The 20,866-nt window shown below is 35.5% G+C and overlaps 2 protein-coding genes across 6 annotated transcripts in view; one reads left to right on the top strand and one right to left on the bottom strand.

Moving 5' to 3' along the window:
- SERPINI1 (serpin family I member 1) overlaps nt 1–13,606 on the bottom strand; it is an 81,080-nt gene extending 67,474 nt beyond the window's left edge. Inside the window, exon 1 of one of the 3 annotated variants that reach the window (XM_032261313.1) lies at nt 12,914–13,606. The gene's annotated coding sequence lies outside the window, so the exon portion shown is untranslated. Of the gene's footprint in view, nt 1–12,590 lie in introns of all 3 variants that reach the window. The other 2 variants (XM_032261299.1, XM_032261307.1) reach the window with 2 other exon arrangements.
- Nucleotides 13,607–13,783: 177 nt separating this feature from the next.
- Nucleotides 13,784–20,866, top strand: part of PDCD10 (programmed cell death 10) — a 59,704-nt gene continuing 52,621 nt past the window's right edge. The window contains exon 1 of one of the 3 annotated variants that reach the window (XM_032261328.1): nt 13,784–13,922. The gene's annotated coding sequence lies outside the window, so the exon portion shown is untranslated. Of the gene's footprint in view, nt 13,923–14,434; nt 14,458–20,866 lie in introns of those variants that run through there. The other 2 variants (XM_032261339.1, XM_032261344.1) reach the window with 2 other exon arrangements.

Raw genomic sequence — 20,866 nt, forward strand, 5'->3', positions numbered from 1 at the left:
CAAACCAAAAAATAAAATTTCCCCATTAGGGTAAGTTAAGACATAAAAGGAACGTTGTATGAGAGTAAACTAGAGCAATGAAAACAAACAAAAATTTAAGACACAGAAGAGAGGAAATGAGATTCCGTATTTTAATGAAAGTTGACTTCCTTAATCATAAAAGCAAGTGGATAATTTCAAAATAGTGATATATCAATATCTCGGTGAGTCATTTTTAGTAATATGAAACGAATTGAATGTAGATGAATACAATCTTTTTAAAGATTTAAATGCTTTATGTTTTTAGCTGATTTATAATGGTTACTTTTTGAATTACTACATTTTTTCTTTCTTTTTTTTGCTGCTTGACTCAAAACTTTCTTAGTCCTCCTTATCAGTTTCTCCCTTATCCCGAACGAGTGGTAACAAATCCAAATGGAGGCTGGGAAAATGACCAAAATGAGCTCAGTGTTAGACAATAGAGCATGGTAGTGATTGTGGACAACTGGCAGTTAGATACAATAGACACACACACACACTGGTATTTAGATACAGTAGACACACACACACTCTAAATACACACACACACTGTGGTATTTAGATACAACAGACACACCCACCCACCCACACACACACACACACACACACACACACACTCACCTGTGGGCTGACTGCTTACCTATTTTGTAATCCCTGAGCTAATTCAGAAACAAAACTAGCTGATTTTGTACTCAAATTCCCTCAAATCCATATCATCAATGCTACTACCTCTGAGATATTATCATCTCTGCTTCTTTCAAAATCCATTTTTATCCCTTCCTTATTCTTAATTTTGTATGACTATTTACTTTTTCCCTCTTGAATCAAGATCTGGCACCAAGGCCATGTTTACAGTTCTTTTTCAGACTGATTTACCTGTTAGTTCTGTGACTGACACACATAGGCTCATGGCTATTAGGTCTTCACTATGTATTATACCTTTATCAATATAAATTACCCTCCTTGACCTTAAAGGATTTTGCCTCGAATTCTGTCTTGTCTTATACAAATATACCTACCTTATATTTTAAAACTTATTTTGTCTATTATTGTTTTATCATCCTTTTACTTTAAATGTTATCTCTTTTAAATGTTAAATAGTTTATCTTAACTTTATCTCTTTTAAATGTTAAATAGTTTGACTTCCTTTTTTCTGCCCAGTGTGACAGATTTTGTTTTATTAATGGACTAAAGCTGTTGATAGTTGTAATATATTTGTTTAGTATTTGTCATTCTATTTTAAAGTTCTAGTTTATCCTTTTCTTTTGTTTTGATCACATTTCTTTTTTTGTTCTTAAATATTATATTTTCTATGAATGAAGTATAAAATAAAAGAAGTCTTACGACAAGCTGATATTTCCACCTCTTTTATTTTTATCTGCTTGGAGTTGCTTAGGCTTTTTCCCTGCCTTCATTTTGAAATTTAAAAAACAAAACAAAACAAAAAAACACTTTAACAAGATATGGCTGGGTCTTAGTCTATCTTCACTAATTTTGGTGGTGTCCTGTGAGGCCAAGTGACGTAAAATGAAATTTTTCTTTTCTATATTACTTTTTATCTGCTAGTCTGGGTTCCTCATAATTCAATCTTCTAGAACTCTTCCCTATTTTTAAAAATCTTTTAAAATTATATTCACTTAAAAACAGGTTTATTGAAATATAGTTCACATACCATGAAATTTATTCTTTTAAAGTGTATAATCTACTGGTTTTTAATACATTGACCATTTCATCACCCCAGAAAGAAACCCCATAACCGTTTGCAGTCACTTCCTGTTCCCCTTTGTCCCTTACTAGTAATCTACTTTGTGTCTTTATGGATTTGCCTATTCTAGATATTTCATATAAAATGTGGCCTGTTTTGTCAGGTGTTTTTGCCTAGTATGCTTTCAAGAGTCATCCATGTTGTAGTATCAGTACCTCATTCCTTTTAATGGTCAAATAATATTCTACTGTATGGCTAACATTGTGTTTCTCCATTCATCAACTGATGGACATTGGATTGGTTCCACTTTTATAAATAATGCTGCTATAAAGACTGGTGTACGTTTTTGTGTAGATAAATATTTTTCAACTCTTTTCAGCATATACCTACAGTGGAATTGCTGAGTCATATGCTAACTCTGTGGCTAATAATTTGAAGGATGGTCACACTGTTTTCCAAAGTGGCAGTATCATTTTACAATCTCACCGAAACTTTGAGGATTTGTGTATCTCCACATTCTCACCAGTGCTTTTTATTGTCATAGGTGTCTGTCTCTTTGATTTTAGCCATCCTAGTTTGTGTGTAGTAGCTCATTATGGTTTTGATTTTGCATTTCCCTAGTGTCGAATAATGTTCTGTATCTTTTCATGTGCTTACTGGACATTTTTATAGGTTGTTTGGAGGAAGAAATGTCTATTCATATCCTTTGCCTACTTTTAATTGGGGTATTTTGTCTTTTTATTGTTGCATTATGCTATTTATGAACTTTGCATATAAGGTTCTTCTCAAATATCTGATTTGCAAATATTTTCTCCCATTATGTGGCTTACCTTTTCTATTCTTGTGTCCTATGAAACACAAAAGTTTTAAGTTTGATGAAGTCCAATTTTTTTTTATTATGTCTCTTGTGCTTTTGGTGTCATATCTAAGAAACTACTGTATAATTCATGGTAATAATTTACTCCTATGTTTTAAGAGTTTTATAGTTATAGCTCTTACATTTAGGCCTGTAATCCATTTTAAGTAACATTTCTGTATATGGTGTGAGGTAGAGTTCAATTTTATTTTTTTTCCATGTGGATATCCAGTTGTCTAGATATCATGTATTGAGGCTTATCGTTCCCCACTAAACTATCTCCGCACCCTGTTGAAAAGCAAACTGAAAATGTAAAGAATTATTTCTTGACTCTGAATTATACTCTACTGACACACATATGTCTGGGTTCCAAGATCAACTTGTCAATTGCTGTAAAAAAGGTGGCTGACATTTGGATTCATTGAATCTGCATGTTAATTTAAAGAATACTGTCAACCTAACAATATTAAGTATTTTAACTCATGAACATGAGACACCTCTCAATTTACTTAGGTCTTCTTTCTTTCAGTGATGTTTTGTACATCATTTGGTGTTTTTGTTGTAAAATTCTTGTACTTTTGTTAAATTTATTCCTAAATATTTTGTCTTTTTGATGCTGTTTTAAGTGGATCTTAAAATTTTGATTCTGGATGTTCGCTGTTAGTGTATAAAAATACAATTAATTTCTTTTTATTGATCTTATATCCTGCAACCTTGCTGAACTCGTTTATTAGTTCTAATAGTTTTTCATGTGGATTCCTTAGGATTTTCTATACATAAGACCATTTCATTTGTGAAATTTATTTCTTCCTTTCCAATATGGGGAAGCTTTTTATTTCTTTCTCTTGCCTAATTGGCCTGGATAGAACCTTCAATACAGTGTTGAATAAAAATGTGAGAGCTGACATCCTTGACTTATTCCTGATCTTAAAGGGAAATAGTCAGACTTTCATTATTAAATATGTTAGCTATGTTTTTTTTTTATTATTATTATTCGTTTTTTTGTAGATGTACTTACCCAGTTGAGGAAGTTCCTTTTTATTCCTAGGTTGTTTAATGTTTCTATCATTAAAGTGTGTTGGTTTCTGTCAAATATTTTTCTTCTTCAATTGAGATAATTATGTGTCTTTTATTTTATTGATATGGTATATTACACTAATTGATTTTCATGTTAAACTAACCTTTAATCCTGGAATAAATCCTACTGGATCATGGTATATAATTCTTTTGTTGCCCAGATTGGGTTGCTAATATTTTGTTGAGCATTTTTTAGTCTATATTTGAATTTTCTATTTCTGAAGTTGCTTTCAGTAGTTTGTGTCTTTCTAGCAATTTGTTCATATAGGTTATCTAATCTTTTGCCATATGATTGTTCCTAGTGTTCCCCAATAATACTTTTATTTCTGTAAGATTGGTAGTGATGTTCTCTCCTTATTATATTCACCTTTAAATATCATTTTCTTCTAAATTCTGACAGTATCTTAACCTAGAAAAAACTGACTGGCCTGACTTCCTTCAATACTCAATAGGCTATTCAGTCTTAATTAATTGTATTTTAAAGTGTAGCATTACTTTTTACACACACTTAGGTTGTTTGGTTCTTACATGAATCTTACTGTCCTAGTACAATATTCTGTGCAACTCTTCTAAATGTCTCACAGTTAGATGATACCCTTCCTAGTTTCCTGAACATTAGTTTAGGGGCTGAAGGGGAGTTAAAATTAGAGCTTCAAATCCCTATTTGAGTAAAAAAAGTTATAGTACATTTAAAAAATAAATTATAATAAAACCTAACATTTAATAAAATAACATTTAATGAGCATTCACTACATGCCAGGTACTGTGCAGTGCACTCTATGTAAAATCTCATTATATCAACATAAACAAACTTTGAGAAAAGTTACATATTACAAAACCAAGGTTCAGTGAGATTAAGTAACATACCCAGTATCATATAGCTAGTGATTATGGAACAAAAATTTGAACCCAGTTTTGTCTGACTGTAGAGCTGCCATTCTTAACCAGTGGTTGGCAAACTTTTAAAAAAGGGCCAGATAGAAAATATTTTAGTATTGTGGGTCATATGTCTTTATTGCATTGACTCAGCTCTGCTGTTGTACTGAGAAAGCAGCTTTACCAATATGTAAATGAATACGCATGGTTGTGTTTCAATAAAACTTTATTTATAAAGGAAGGTAGTATGACAGCAGGCCCTAGCTTGCCATCCTCTCAATTAACCAACATACCAGCTGCCCTAATTTTTCCTCAAAGCCCTTCCTGATTACCACATAGATCAAATTTCTTCTGCTTCTGGTTTTCTACCATAGTAACAGTTGTAATGTCATAGCCTTAAGTCATATATACTTGTTTTAATGTAAATGTGTCTTCCAATGCCTTCTTTTATGAACTATATTGACAAAAGACTATGCCAAACAGTAAGTAACTTTATCTGTTTTGCTATATCTTCTTATAGGATCCAAACCCATACTAGAGATTCTCTGTAGAAGAGTTTAGAAATTTACATGTGACAGTAATCTGGAAAGCTTGACCCCAATAAAGCCATTCACCTAAGGTAAGATGATAGAAATGTAAAAATTAGACAGTAAAAACTTTGATATAGAAATGGAAAGACAACTACAAATTTGCTAAGGTTCTACAGTCAATGTCTTTGATTATGAGAGTTTTATAGGCAGAGAAAAAAATTAATATACTTATTTACATTTTCTCAATTTCAATTTTCTCCTCAAACTTTCCTATCTCAAGGAATCATAATTTGCCAAACCGTAAGTATCAAAGTGTCACTGTATGAATGAGTAATAATTTAGGTAGTAATCACTCTATAGATGTTCAAATTTTTCACATCTTTGAAATGGATAATAACACCACTTTCTAGGGTAACACATTTTTAGAGTAAGCTCTCTTCTAGGGAATAATGGCTTATTTTGCTTTCTCAGGCAGCTAAGAAAATCTTCAAAAAAGAGCTTCTAATATTCAATTTTTCTTTTATTTGCAATATACACACATTTTTAAATACAGTCTATATGGAGAGATTATGGAATACTTTTAGATTTAAAGCAGATTTATTATAGAACCATCAAGTTTTACAAAAAAGTGTTTGTAATGCAAAATACAGGAAAAAATATTAGATGCAATATTAGCTAGATGGCCTTTTAACTGGAGATACCATCAGTTTCTGAGGAATGCCTTTGCTTAAGGACTTAAAATTTGGAATCACTGAAGTGAACATGTGGTGTGGAAGGTTAGAGTTGTTATACTTCACACACACACACACACACACACACAAACACAATGGCACAAAGTTGATAAGAATGAAAAGAAAATTTCAAATAAACATGGTTTTAGTCATCAGACTATGGCTGAAAGTATTGACAGTTACCCAAAAGTCATTCTCAAATCTTTGTTCTCCTGTTCCATCTGCCACAGAAGCCAAAAGTCTTCGATATCTCAACTTCTATTAAAGCTAGGACAGACATGACATGAGCCAGTTAGTGCATAGTGTACATTTGCTGGGGACCTTTGGGAAAGCTTTTATTTCCTGGTTAAAAGAGAAACACTCAACAGGCACAACTGTTTCTCATTCTTCCTTCTTTGAATGAGAGTGTAATATCTGGATCAGCAGAGGCATCTTTCTTACAAAAAGGACAAGAGAAATCACAAGGACAAAATCCTGACAACATCGAGGCTGTAAACAGAAAGCAAACAACTACTCTCCTCAGACTTCTTGTTCTGGAAAAATAAATCCCTATTGTTTAATGTCATTGTGCATAAAACTTGTAGCTGAATGCGTTTCTAGTTGATCTGTACTTAAATTTTTTTTTTTTTAAATTGTTAATCACTTTTGGGCCACAGAATCTGAGGACAAATTGGCTTTTAAGATAATCCTGGTTAAGATACCTTTCTCTCTCTTTCAAAATATTCAATTTTATATCACTAATTATTAATTCTGCTATCATATTAAATAGCTATTATTTAAGCCTTTTAAGTTATTGCATTTTTTATTTTCATTCTTTTTTATCAATTTAGTTTTTAAATTTTAAGACTTTCTTATCTAGATACCTAGTTATTTGCATTTTAAAAGAATATTATCAGAAACTTTGAAATACAAAAAAATACTTCATTGCCTTAGATTTAGTTAATATACCTTGTGCTCAAAATCTCCTAATTTTTAAAAAGTTTCCTAATTTACCAAAGCCAAAAATTATTGTTACATAGCTGTGAGAATATTGGTATTATGTAATTTTATCTGGTATTATATGTCAAAGTATATAAGATATAAGATACTATTTAACCTGCCACAGACATCAAATAAGGGATTTTAACATCTGTAAGCAATTTAGGAGACTAGGTATAGGTTTCTTAACTGGAAGGTTGAAAATATCTCAAAAACACTAATTACTTCAGTGATTCTAAATTGCTTCGTGAAGTACACCACAATTAAATGCTCCAATAACTGATTTAATTCAAGTAAAGGAAAAAATTATATACCATAATATGGTATCTAAAGCATACTACTAACAGGTATAAAAACAATAAAATTAGCTAGCTCTTCAAGTTAGATCAGGTTAAAAGACCTCAAATAAAGCAACAAAATTTAGTTTATCAAGAAAATGACAGAAGCAATTCAATGTGGGTAAAATATCAGAAATGTTTCAGTGGGCTCTTTGGGGTCTGTCCAAGAAAAGCCAAAATGCTAGGAGAAAATGGACTACAAGTTGATAGGTATTCACTGAGTTGCCTGGTTGTGCTATAGACATCACTTTGTGACATTTGAGATACTCTTACTGGGAACCTTGGTGTGAGACATACCTGGGAAAAACAATACAGTTTAACAAATAAGGTTATTAAAAGAAAAAAAAAATTCATCTGTTTTCCTTCTCACATTAAGTAAGAGCTGTGAGGAGCTCAGAAGTCTCCTTTCTTAGGCAGAACCAGAAGGAGTCTTCAAAGCAGTGGCTTAAGCTGGAGGTACCCTGTAAGCTTCGGCCACTAAGCTATATACAGAAGGCCAACACTGAGCACTATCAATGTCAAGTCTCAAAATCCATCCCTTCCCCATGATGGCTCAGAGATGACAAATAGCTGTATAAGTCAGGTACAACATAAGCTTTACGAAGGCCTCCCACTGCAACAGTTTCACTGAAAATAGAACACTTAAGGCCAATTAAACTTAAGATAAGGCCTCAGATTACAATTTATCTATTTATTTTTTCTATTTGTTAAGAAAAGAAGTAATAGAAATCATGTGTAGGGGAGGGGAGGTATTACATAAAAGTACATCTTTAAATCAGCAGAGTTCTACAGGCAAGGAGAGAAAAGGACTACACAAACTCCAAATAGCATCTAATGAATAAATTCATGTCTAAAGCTTGCGCCCATGCACACACACACAAGTAAGTTTGCAGTTAATAAGAAAATTTGTTCTACTCATTTAGAAATCCAACAAAAGATAGCAATATTTATATTTAGCTGTAATGTAAGCAACTGTTTTGGCAGACGGCTGAGTTTGGTACTAAAACAGATATCTAAGAAAAATTCATTTTTCTGGTTGTATTTGTTGGCAAAATGATGTTTCATTACAGATTGCCAAATAGTTATCCAAACTGTTACCACTTACCAAGTATGAACTATGTAAAAAGATTATTAAAATGAAAACAAAGGTCAATGAAACTCAGTGTTAGCTCTAAAGATACTAAGTATCTGGTGAGAAAGATGGTATGAACTAAGTTTACAGAAAGCACAGTGCTAATCATTAAGAATAATATCAGCAGGGCATGGTGGTTCACACCTGCAATCCCAACTCTTGGGGAGACCAATGTGAGAGGATTGAGGTCAAAAGTTTGAGACCAACCTAGGCAACACAGCGAGACCCTCATCTCTATAAAGAATTGAAATTAGCTGAGCATGGTGGTGCTTGCCTATAGTCCTAGCTACTGGAGAGTCTGAGGTGTGAGGAGTGCTTGGGCCCAGGAGTTCGAGGTTACAGTGAACTATGATCCGGTCACTACACTCCAGCCTGGGCTACAGAGTCAGACCCTGTCTCCAAAAAAAAAAAAAAGAGAAAAAGGAAGATTAATGATCAGTTCTAAGCTAATTTATATCCATCAACTCAAAGGTAAAAGTAAACAGAAAGCAGTTAAATATTTGCTATAATTACTTTTACTATTAAAAAACTATATACAATTAACTAGCTGTATAGGTCTTATAATAATCAAGTAAAAATTACATTGGATTCTCAATTCTACCACCAATCAGATTAACTTGTTTCTAGAAGGTTAAATGAAAAAAAAAAGAAAGAAAGAAAAGAAAGAAAACAACAAATGCCTAACTCCACACACATGCTCAAACAAAATCAGTCTGATTACTTTTTTTTTTTTTGGAAGAAATAGTTAGAAAAACAGAAGAGCAAATTCAGTTTTTATAGAATGAAACATGCTTTCTACAGATAAGCTTCAACAAAGGTATAACTCTAGGGCCTTGAGGTTAAATGATGGTGAGCCCTAGGTTTTCCTGTCTGTGAAATTCAGACCTTAAGTGGCACCAGTTGGAGACTCATTTACCCTCGCCTATATATCCTATATCTGGGACGAATTTAGAAATGTTAACACTCAAATTTGTAATGTCTTTGCAGCCCACACAGTGTGAATCCAATTGTGCTCAATCAACACTTTTGCAAAGGCAAACTAGCATAAAGACATTTTCAGAAGGACTAATGTATAAGCAAACATTCTGTGAGGTCAACTGACTCTGTCTATCAAAGTGCAAATGGTCTCAATGTGTGCATCATAGAAGTATTGTCCAATGTCCAATGGTTCTAATTCAGTAATTGGTTACTCAATTTATTTATGCTGAAAATGACGTAAGGTGCTCAAGACTAACAGGAGATAGAAAAGAAGTATATGGTCTCTAAGAGTTAATAATGTAATTACTTAAAAAACACTTTCCAAATTTTAAGGACTAAAATTTTAAATTTAGTCCATATATTGTAAGATTAAAAAATAATAATAAAACAACAAAAAATCTATCCCTTATTTGTGTATGTTAATTCTGATCCCAAAAGCAGTGTTTAACCTTTGAAATTTGCTTAATTAAATAAATGGGCTCTTCTTCATCTTAGTGTCTGGTTCAAGTAACATTATTATTTTAAAGGGGAAAACACCATTTTAGGATTTTACTTTTTGATATTTCGTCCAAATAAGGTTTCACTTAGAAGTGAATGTATACACACAGGGTTTTGTATGCTTTAATAATTCATGAATATTCAAAGTCTAATGAATACCAGTTTGATTCCAGTTAAAATGGCAATTGACTGAATCAGACTAGTATTCATTAGATTTTGAATACTCATGGATTATAAAAACATAAAAAAGGAAGGTTAATTATCTAAAATTTATTCCAGCAAAAACTACCATTTTAACTGGAATCAGATCTGCATTCTTTAGATTTTAAATATTCAATTATACTTAGAAAAGTAATGTATCCTAGTATGAATACAGGCCTCTAGAAATTAATGACTGGGGAAGAAAAGGCCATGGAATCATAGATTATAAGAATTTAACAAAAAATACAAAATATTTTTTTCTCTTTTGCTAAAGCTGTGTTTCTCAAGTAGTTTTCTTTATATATATTCCCCTGTCTCCTTCTTCACCAACACTATTTGATCTTGAACCTTTAATTCTTGCTCTTTTGTGCTGCATGCATCAGTGAAACCTCCTGTAAAAGAGAAATCCATACTAACTTATTTTTACTCAATAGGCTTAGAATCAGAATTCTAAAGAAAAGACCAAAGACTATTGTAATTTGAAATTAATCAAGGTTTTTGGCTAAACAACAATCATCCCCAGAACAATTCCCATTCAAGAGAGACATTATGCACTCTGTTGCTTTTCCTTTCTCATCATATATATTCACTGATAGCCATACACAAATAGTGAAAATAAAGAGCAGAGTAAGTAATATGCTTATAACATAGGTAGCATTTTACATAGAATTATAAACTGCCATATAATGAACATTTTCCACACCGATCAAGAAAAATCTTCAGATTACCTGAGACTGAATGTGAATATCAACTAATGAATCAAAAGTTCAAGGTAAAAAATAAATGCCATATATTGCTAATGATATTCTCTCATTTAAAAACATGGTCTTCTTTTTTTCAAATGATATTGAAACCCATCTCTTTTATAGACACAGTAAAAAGAACCCAAAGCTTGGAAATAAATAGATGAAAAAATCAGTATTTTAATACCACAAACTCATTCATTCCTAATGAGATTCTAGTCTTTATCACACACAGAGCAGAAGACCTATAAAGAGCTGGGATTTAAAGTACATCTTAATTTCAACTGTTTAGATATTTATCTTCTAACCATGTGCTTGCTTATTAACTGTTTCCCAATAAAATTCTTTCAAACAGATCTTTTAATAAAGGCTCTGAAAAAATTTCATTGCTAGCATTATAATTATTACATTGGGGAAATAACCCAGTGACAACAAGTATTCAATTTTACAAAATAAATTAGTAGGGTCTGAGAAAGAATCTAAGACTGATTCAAGACAATCCATTTAATCACAAATAACAAGGGCAAACACAGTCTTTTCCAGGTGTCACCCTAATACTCACTTTTTTTTTTAACTCCCAAAATCATTTTCACAGGGCCACATCAGCTATGTGAATTAATAGATTCTCCAGTGTTGTAGCAAAGATAAAACCTGATCCTTACAGTGGTTAAGTTTAGCAGCTACTGTTGCTTTTTCCTTCTAAGCAAAAAAGAAGGTGTTCCCCCCCACCCCCGTTTTAGATACTTAGCTGATCTGCTTAGGGATAATTAAAAAAAAGCAGCTGTTTTTCTAAGATCTATCTGTCTATATATTTCTATGGTATGTGAGAGTGTGGGAGGGAAGAGCATATACACTGATAAATCACTTAGGCTTATCGGTAGTAGCACTCAGTAGGACTGAACTTTAAGCTGGGAAGATAATTCATTTGAGCCATTTCTTTTCAAAAAGAAATTTGGAATGCATGACAAAAATAAAATGTAAAATCTTGAGAACTCAGGAAAGCATAGAAACAGGAGAAAACAAGGCAATTACTCCATTTTATTGACCCTAGTTATTAAAAAAAATCTAAAGTATTGAGACAGACTCCGAAATATACAACTGTCACAACGACGGCATTTCACAGGAAAATTTGCTGCAATATGCTACTATGATTAAAAGCCATGTAATCTGGGAACCTCTGTAACAAAATGACAATGAACTAGGAAAATAGCTTCTTACGACTTCTCTAAAAATAAAAGGCTGTAATTTTGTCATAATTACACAAAGGTAGGTGAGACTTTCATCTTTACCTGGCATGACAACATATTTCCATCCATAGGTTACATTGCTTTGAATATACATGTGGTTTAATACCGAGAATAAACTATTATTTTATGACACTACATGTGTTTTAAATCTGAACCCACTATCATAACACATATTAAGGGTAATCCTTAAGCGCATACTCTCTACCCAGAGAAAAGATTCCCACACAGCTTTCTGTGCACTCTTGTTTTTAAAATGTACACATATTATCGGACACAAATGAGAGAATAAGGAGCAGCAGTGAAGTACACCATATGTTCCCACCGTAGGCTGAATCCAGGTCTTTGTTCCAATATTCCAGAGCCACTGGAAAGAAAGCTAGCTATCCATTCATTAAAATTCATTTTTACATTATTGCTGGCAAAAGTTACACTTTTGATAGATTAAGTCAGAGCCCATCCTATCCTGACTATTCCTGCCTGCATTTGCTTCTTAACGGATCTCTTGCAATTCTAGGGACCGGCAAAATAACCACCCTGGATAACAGGTCGGTAGCAGGACAATCTGATAAACCAACGTAAAGGGTAGACACTGAAGAAGAACGCAAAGTTCTTTTCCTAGTGAAATAGTTCGGAAGTCATTCTATATTAATGGCACAATTTTTGCTTTTTAGAGGCTACGCACCTATAACATCCACCAGAAAACATCCACCTCGTCCTCAATTAGCAGGGTTTTTCTCAATCTTGAGATCTCCCAGAACAGTTGTGCTGGTGCGACTCAAACCAAAAACACTAACCACGCCCTTTATACCCAGAATCAAGCTTCCTTTTGCTTTTTTGCTCTTAAAGTCCAAAAATGTAAATCTTTCACCCAGGAGGGTTTGCACCGGTTTCCTAACCCAAGGCGGACTCTTTTAGCTGTGTCTTGATGTAATTCCCATTGGAAACCATTTCCTCTAGGGCATTGCAGACGCCCCGAAGAAGGACCCCCGCTTACCTCCCACACACCTGCAACCCCTGTCAGGATTCTGGAGCTGGTGCCGGGAGGGCTGTGCTCCGCTCGGCTCTCGTTCCTGCTTTCGTCTCTCCCGGGAAACTACAGTCCAGACTGCGCCTCCGGCTTCCACTGGGACCCAAGCTCCGCCTCCCCGTCCTCCAGTTGGCGAATTTGGCAGCTGTTGCTCCTCCCCCTGCTGTGTCTGCAGCTGCCTGGGCCAGAGGCAGCGGAAAGCAGCTGCCTTGATACCTTCCCGCTCCCCGCACTTCTGCAGCTGCTCTGCCACTTCCTCTCCCCTGGGGGTTCCTCTCCTCTCCTCTGTGGCCTCACACCTGGAGCTGCCTCTGGCCCCACCCAGGCGTCTCTGCTGGGAGCCCCGGCTCAGCCGATCCCTCCCCGACCCGTGGGTGAGGTGCCCCGGTGTGCCTGGGGCTTAGCCGCTCTTGGGGAAGCTGTCCCTCCGCCCAGTGCAAGTCCCTACACCAAGCCCTTCCTTCACCCGGGAGATTTCCCGTAGGCTTCCTCTCCACCCGCACGGCATACTCCGCCCGGCAGCCCCACGTTCCCCACCACTGGCCCCTCACCCCCTTCCTTCCTCGGTTCGGCCAGCCCGCCCCCTCAATGGGTGAGGCGCCTGTCGGGCCGACCCCGCACCCTGATTGGTGCAGGTGAGGGCTTGCCCCGCCCTTCCTCTCCTTTCCGTGCACCATCTCTTTTCTTCTCACCTCCTCCCGCAAAGGCAGGGAACTCTCCTGCTATTGGTTAGGAGTGTCCCCACCCATCGCCTCAGGCTCCCTCGCACGGCCTGCCGGTAAGTGTAGTCTTCCGAGTGCAGGAATTACGGACAACACCGGCGAGCGGGACTACGAGTCCCCATAGGCCTCTGCGCGACTCCGGCTGGGCAGGATTCCGGACAACGCCTGGTTCCTCTCGGGTTCTTCCGGCGTCGCCGGAGTGAATTGATCCGGGAGTTGAAGAGGGCTGCAAAGGTGGGAAGTGAAGTCAGTGCCTCAGTTGCTGGTAAGATGTAGCTGTTCTGTCCCAGTCCCCGTAGCTCTCCACTGAGCAAAAGAGGTCTAGGGTCACGTAGGGGCCATGGCTGAGGCACTCGGGGTTGGTTCTGGCAGGCTGAGCGGACGGGGCTGGGAGCGGGGCCCTACGGGCGTAAGCGAGGTTACCCTACGCGAGTGGCGTAAAGCGGGTTTGTAAATGCCGCCTGCCGGTTAGGGCCCGAACGCCTCCAGGAAGTCTCCTTTGGGTGGGGGCGGGAGGGGAAGGGCGAGGTTGGTCCTTGGTGCCCCAGGAGCAGGGAGAGGGCGGATGTGCCTGAGGTGGGGTTCTTTAAAGGTGTGGCTTCGGACGGAGAGGTGAGGCTGTTGTTTTCCCCCTGCTTTGTAAGAGAAAGGGAGGAGGAAGGAAAGGGTGCTTGGGAGTCTGCTCTTGGGGTGACTAGGGTTATGCCCTTTGAGGGAAGAGGAGCACTGGAAGAAGGAAGAGACAAATGTTGTGGTCTACAGGTTCAGTTCCAGTTTAATGATGTGGCCCCTCTAAGGAGGTAATTTTGCCTTAAACAGAAAGGCTTGACCCTCTTAGGTGTCATACCTAAGGTATGTTTACTCCTTTACTGCTTGCAGAGCGCTTTCATGTTGGGATGCTGATGAGGAAACCGAGGGATTATATGACGTGCCCAAGGTCACACACGTAGGGACAGACTTTCTCAATCTAGTCTGGTTCGAGTCCAGCTTCTAAACCAGAGCTGCTGCCCGACAGAGAAAGATTAGGGACGTTGGTTGTGTTTTTTGAAAACGGTGGAGGAAGTTGCAAAGTAAATGTATTTTATATAGTACATCTAAGAAGCCATTGTGAGATGAAAAGTTGTTTCTTGAACTGGAGTGAAATTCCTCAATAAAGGAAAGAACCTTTTGGAAAAAAAAAAAAGGGTCAATTTCAACTTTTAATTTTCCCCCTTTTATTAGGGGTGTATTAAAATATACCCTATTCTCACAGTTCATTCTCGCCTATAAAGGGATGGGTGAACATCAGTTAAACAATGTATCCCTTTCTTAAGAGAATATTCTTTTTCTACCGTAGGACTCTTTTTACTCTCATTTTGTAAAACTGATTATAGTGGGATTGGAATTCTTTCACAATACTTCACACCTTTTCCAAATAATGTAGCCTTAGGAAAGTTTAATGTGCTTATTACTAGGAAAGAAGGTATTTTGCAGTTCTTAGAGGTAACATCCTATTGTTTGAGATTTTACTTTTCCCCCAATTTCTTGACTCTAGGCTGTTTGTGTATGTGTGTGTCTGCAAATAACAAAATCAGGCTCTTGCATATTTTTATTTTTCTTAGCGTCATCCGTGACTTTTAAGTCATTCTTGTTTTACATTAAAGAATTTTTAAAAGTACGCTTATATTTTATATCTTGGAGAAAGTAGTGCCCTATGCCAGTCTTAACTTCTGTAATTGTTGTCACCAGTTATAGCTCATGACTATTATTGGGTAAGTTTTTAATAGAATTGTAATAGAATTCATTGATGGTAGAATTTCTTTGTGATAACTTTATATCCATAAAGGTTAGCATGTAAAAAATCATCGCTCTTAACATGTAATAAGTCATAGCTTACTGTTTTATGGATAAGTTGATCATTAGACTGTGCTGAATTTTGAATGTACTCTGCAATTATTATCAACAATGTGCTTCACTTTTTAATGCAAAAACATTTTATTCGGAACGGAGGCATGTTCCTGGATGATTGAAATTAAGATGGTTTGGAAATTAATATGATTTTAAAATAGAAAAATTATGGTGCTATAGAAGTAAAATCAGGAATAATGTACATTGAGTGATAATAGTACACAGACAAGAAAGAATCAGTTAAACAAATGGAACATTGTATGAGGATAACTGACTTTGTTATTAAGAAGGATTAATAATCCTTAATCTTGCTGGATTAAGAAGGCTGCGGTGGTGTAAGTAGACCATAAACTGAACATGAATCATTGATGGTAAAGCAAGAATATTAATGTATTTTCTAGATGACAGTGTAGGTACTTGCCTTTTGTTGAAGGAGGTATGAAATAAGTTCTAACCTTTGGCATGTAGCTATGTCATTTTGGAAAGAGCTTTTGAACTACGAGGAAAATTTGGAAATAAGTTAACATAATGCATTTGTTCAGTGTATTTTAGATTTTGTTTTCTTGGTTCAGTTCTGCCACTAACTTCTTTTTATCTCTGTGACCAGTTATAGTTTTGGTATTTCTTCTCCTGGGCTGGTGGATTAATGCTTGTATTGTATTTATCATCTTTCAGTCACATGCTGGAGTATTGTGGTCACTTTAGATCTCTGCACGTTGGTTGGATAAGAGTTCACAGAGTTATATATACAAATGTATTCTAGGAGTAGTTTTCAGCTCACCAATGTCTGCATTTCTTTTTCTCATTTTGGGCTTTGCAGGAGCCTTATGTCAGCTTCGGGACATTATTTCTCATAGGACTTGAGATGTCTTCCATGTATTATACATCTGTCTTTTTCTTTAAGGATGTAAAATCTGTAAGAACAGATGCTATGTATTATCATTGTAGTCTCAATAGGTAAGATAATATTTACAAAGAGAGTGAAGAGGCTCAAGTGGGTTAAGTAATTTGCCCGAGGTCGTGCAACTAGTTAACTGGTGGGAGCAAGACAAAATCGAGATCTTCTGACTACAGACCTTTAATATTGTGGAGTAGAGACTTAGTTCCCTTATTTACATGAGAAAAAGACTTAATGTGACTTAAATATTCAAATACTATTACTCACTTACTCTGTTTAACACTAAAAATTTATCTCTTCTATTCAGCTCTCCATCCTTATCGCCAGCCTTTTTCATTTACAGTGCCTTTCAGTTCCTACATAAGCTGCTTCCTGACTTGGTGGTCTTTACATATTCCATCTCACTCCTTGGACTGTTCGACTTTTACCTACCTAAATGTGGCCACCTGGCAGATAGTCAGTTTTCATGTCTCAATTTAAATATCATTCCTCAAGGGAGCCTTGCCTTCCTTCCCAAAACCAGCATAGGTTGCCCCTATGTATTCACCATACTCTACACCTTTGTGGCATCATCAGAATAGAAACTTTATTTCTGTATTTATTTGACAAATATTTGTGTCCTCATTGGACTATAAGCTACCTGAGCAGGGCCCTCTCATTTGTCATGTTTTACCCCAATACATATGTAGTATCTGGCACAATGTAAGGGTTCAGTAAATATTTGCTGAATGAATGAAGGAGTATATTCATGCACAGTGCTTCCAGCACTTTTCTGGGGACAGAAATAGAGAAATGAATAAAGCAGATAGGCTTTCTGGATTGAAATATATAAGAACTTTAAAATGAGCTATAACATGTAGGCAACTGAGGTTATCAGCAAAGGAGTCATTGACAGAATTTTAATATAAACTGTAGAAAAACGTTTATTTTTGGAGGTCTCTGAAATCAGGATTAATTTTCTAAATGAAAATGATAAAGGAATCACTTACATTTACAGTAAAATTACTGTTTAACACAGCATTTTAGAGACTTATCACTGTCCTGATTTTTGTAGGTAATATTCATTGTACAAAATATAAACATGAACTACAGGCTTTAGACTATAGACTAAAATATAGACTTTTATTGGACTCTTCTTTCCTAATGTTATCTCATTTTATCCTCAAAACTTTTATCTCCTCTAAGTAGTAGTATTAACACTGTTTTATAGCTGAAGACATCAAGAAAATAAGTAAATTTACTTATTAAACTCAAAAAAGTTTTAATTGCTAGGGTTTCCAGAAAGTAGACACTAGAACCATGGTTAGAATCTGGATCTGTCTCTGGATTCTAAAATCCGTGCTTTTTCCTTTTTCTTTGCTTTGTTTGGTTGTTTGTTTCTTTTAAACCATACTATCTTCCTCTGACTTATACCTTTAATATCACTTGATTTAGACAAGGTGGCTTTGTAAAATTCAGTAGTTTTTGTTTCAAAGGAACTTATATTTTGGGTTTCCTGAAAAATTTTGTAATACTTAAGTGAATCTTATTTGCTTTAAACCTAGAGACTTAAGCATAAAAAGATCATCATTTTTAAAACATGCAAACTGAATTTTAGGGATAAAATGTGTTAGGTTTTGGTCTTGAAAACAAATTCTGCCGTTATTTGCTGTACCACAGTATGGTATAGAATAAGGTCAATAGCCCTGTGTTTCTGTAGCCTTGTATGCCTTTATGGATTTACCAGTTTACTCTTCCATAAGATCTTGTCAAAAAGAGATTGCTGATATTTGGCTTTAAAATTTGATAATACTATCCATTTTATTATTAAAAGCAAGTCTTTGCTAAATCTTAAACTTTTTAAAAGGTCAGTGTTGATGTTACTTGAATCTTGGATGAAATTTTCATACTTACCTAGCATAACCAGTATGTGGAGGATAAAACTCAGCTACTGGTTTTTATATGTTGTCGGACTATTAAGCTCATTATGATAGGCGTTACTAAGAATTTTAAGCAACTTCCATGATAAATAATTTTTTCCATAATGTAAACTGTAACAGTGATTTAGAAGTTAAATTTCATTGTTATCTATGTTATTGCACTTTAAATATTATAGTAAGCTTCAATGTTAGAAGCTTATGCTTTAGGGATACACACACATACAAACACATAATGTAAAAAATGAAAGCACATCTATTATAGCAATTAGAAATAATTTATTTGCTGGAAGATAAACATTGTGGTTTGGTGGTTCAGTTTTGTTTGTATGAAGATGGAAATTTCAGATTTCTCGTTTAAGCTACAAAATCTAATTGTGTCTTAAGTGTATTATATTACACTTATTTTTCAAGCTCACCCTTACATTTTTGGTTATGTATAACCATTTTTAAAATCACCCAAAAAGTGATTTTACACTATTCAGTTTTATTCTTACACAGTTGATAGAATCAAGATTGCCAATAGGGTTAAAAGATAAAGGAAAGAATTTTATTAACAAGCTTATGAACTATTGGGTAACAGCAGTGGAACATGTTAAGTGGTAGTCACTAACATGTATTCAGTCAGGCCAGTCCCTTGGGAATAAGTTTACCAGAGGTCAGTCTAAATAATGGTCTTTTGATTCATTTTCTTATTGAATGCATATTACCTGTGAAATTGCCTTGAACATTCTTTGGAATGAGCTGGAACCTAATATAATAGCTAGTGTTTATTGAGTAGTAAGTGACTTAGTGCCAGGTCTCATGCTAAGCATTTTACAGGCTCTCTTAAAACAACCCTTGGAGGTAGAGGCACTATTATCTCCAATTTTTAAATGAGGAAACTTTACGGAGAGGTTAAGGAACTTGCCTAGGGTTGCAGGAAAAATTGCTTGGAATTAGGATTTGAATCCAGGCTGGCTGCCTCAAGAGACCATGCTTTTTTTTTTCATCATTACAGTAAATGTAATGATGAAATCATATTTCATCATTGATGTTAGTGATTGAATTCCATTGGAGAGAAGTTAGCATTAAGAGTTGTATTTACAGAGAAGTTGTGTCTTAAATGCTGAGGTCAGTGTGGCAGGCAGAAAATTACTTAATATTCAAACTTTTAAATAACCTATTAGGAAGTATACTTTGTAGACTAACAACTTCAACACAGCATATTTTTTTCTAGCATTGGAATAGATATCTTTTGAGTAGAAGGTGAAGTGTTTGACTTGTTATTCAGAGACCATGTTGAAAAAAGAAATATGTATATTATAATGCAAGAATCACAATCAGTGTGGCAAGCCGCTCATTGTGAGGGCTTATTGTGGCGCTCAGTCTGGTGGCAGGGGGTGGGGGTGTGTGTGTGTGGCAGAACCATGTTTCTTATCTCTCATTCTGGGACTTGTGTATATAGAATGAAATTATCACCTACATACTCCAATGGTTATTTTTGATAAAGTTATTTTTTTGTTTTCTTCAAACAAATGTTGACTATGTGTGTTGAACTTGCATAGGGTAGGAGTATCATGTGAAGCAGATATGCTCCCTGGAGTGTTAGTGCCAGGTGGGAGTGTGACATGATACTGCATTTCTTTAGTGTCTCTTCCCTGCAAGACTGCATACCCTCAAGGGTATATGCTGTTAGACTTTTTATCACCATGTCTCCAACTAACACTGTTGCTGACTTAGACTGACTGTGCAAAATACTGTTGGTTACTAGGAAATAGAGAAATGGATAAAACTTCCCTTTGGGGAGTTAGACTTGAGTAGATACAAGGGGAAAGAGTTAAAAGACCATTGTACGGACATTTAGTCTTTCTAATATAGTAAGTATTTCCATATGCATCAGTTCATTTTATAATTTTAGGTTAGAGCTGATAGAAAAATAAATGATAGTTTCTCTAACGGCCATCTGGTCCCTGGCAATGAAATGGGTCTCCCTGTCTTATTCAGTCATTCTCTCTTACTTCAAGATGGACTGGAATTTAACTGAGATTGAAGTTACGGAATGACAAAACCTTAAGATGTTACACACTGGCTGCCTCCTCAGACTTATATAAGGTTACTACAACAAAAGCCAGTTGGGAATGTTAAATGAGTCAGACCTGGCCTCTAGACAGCAACTGCTCCCTATAAGAGTTTAGATTGTTGCAAGGCTTTTTTCATTTAATTCCAAAGGATTTTGAATCCTTTGGTTTTTTTCAATTGAGAAATGCACATCTTTTTCTATATCTTTATCCATATTAAAATTGGCATTTATGCAGTACTGCCAAAACTTGAGAGATTTCCAAGGTTCTACCTTATTTTTGATATGCTTCGTGAAAAAATAAATCACATTTTTGCAAAGTGAAGGTTACAGGAGGAACTGTAAATGCAGTAAAAACAGATACTATCCTGGCCCTAATTTCTTCTTGTAACTAGTAGCATTTGTATTTGAGATCAATTGGGAGCTAAAGGTAAAGTTCAGTGGCATCA

This window comes from Sapajus apella, unplaced genomic scaffold, assembly GCF_009761245.1.
Source record: "Sapajus apella isolate SASKATOON/1434 unplaced genomic scaffold, GSC_monkey_1.0 scaffold4, whole genome shotgun sequence".
NCBI classification, from domain to species: domain Eukaryota; kingdom Metazoa; phylum Chordata; class Mammalia; order Primates; family Cebidae; genus Sapajus; species Sapajus apella.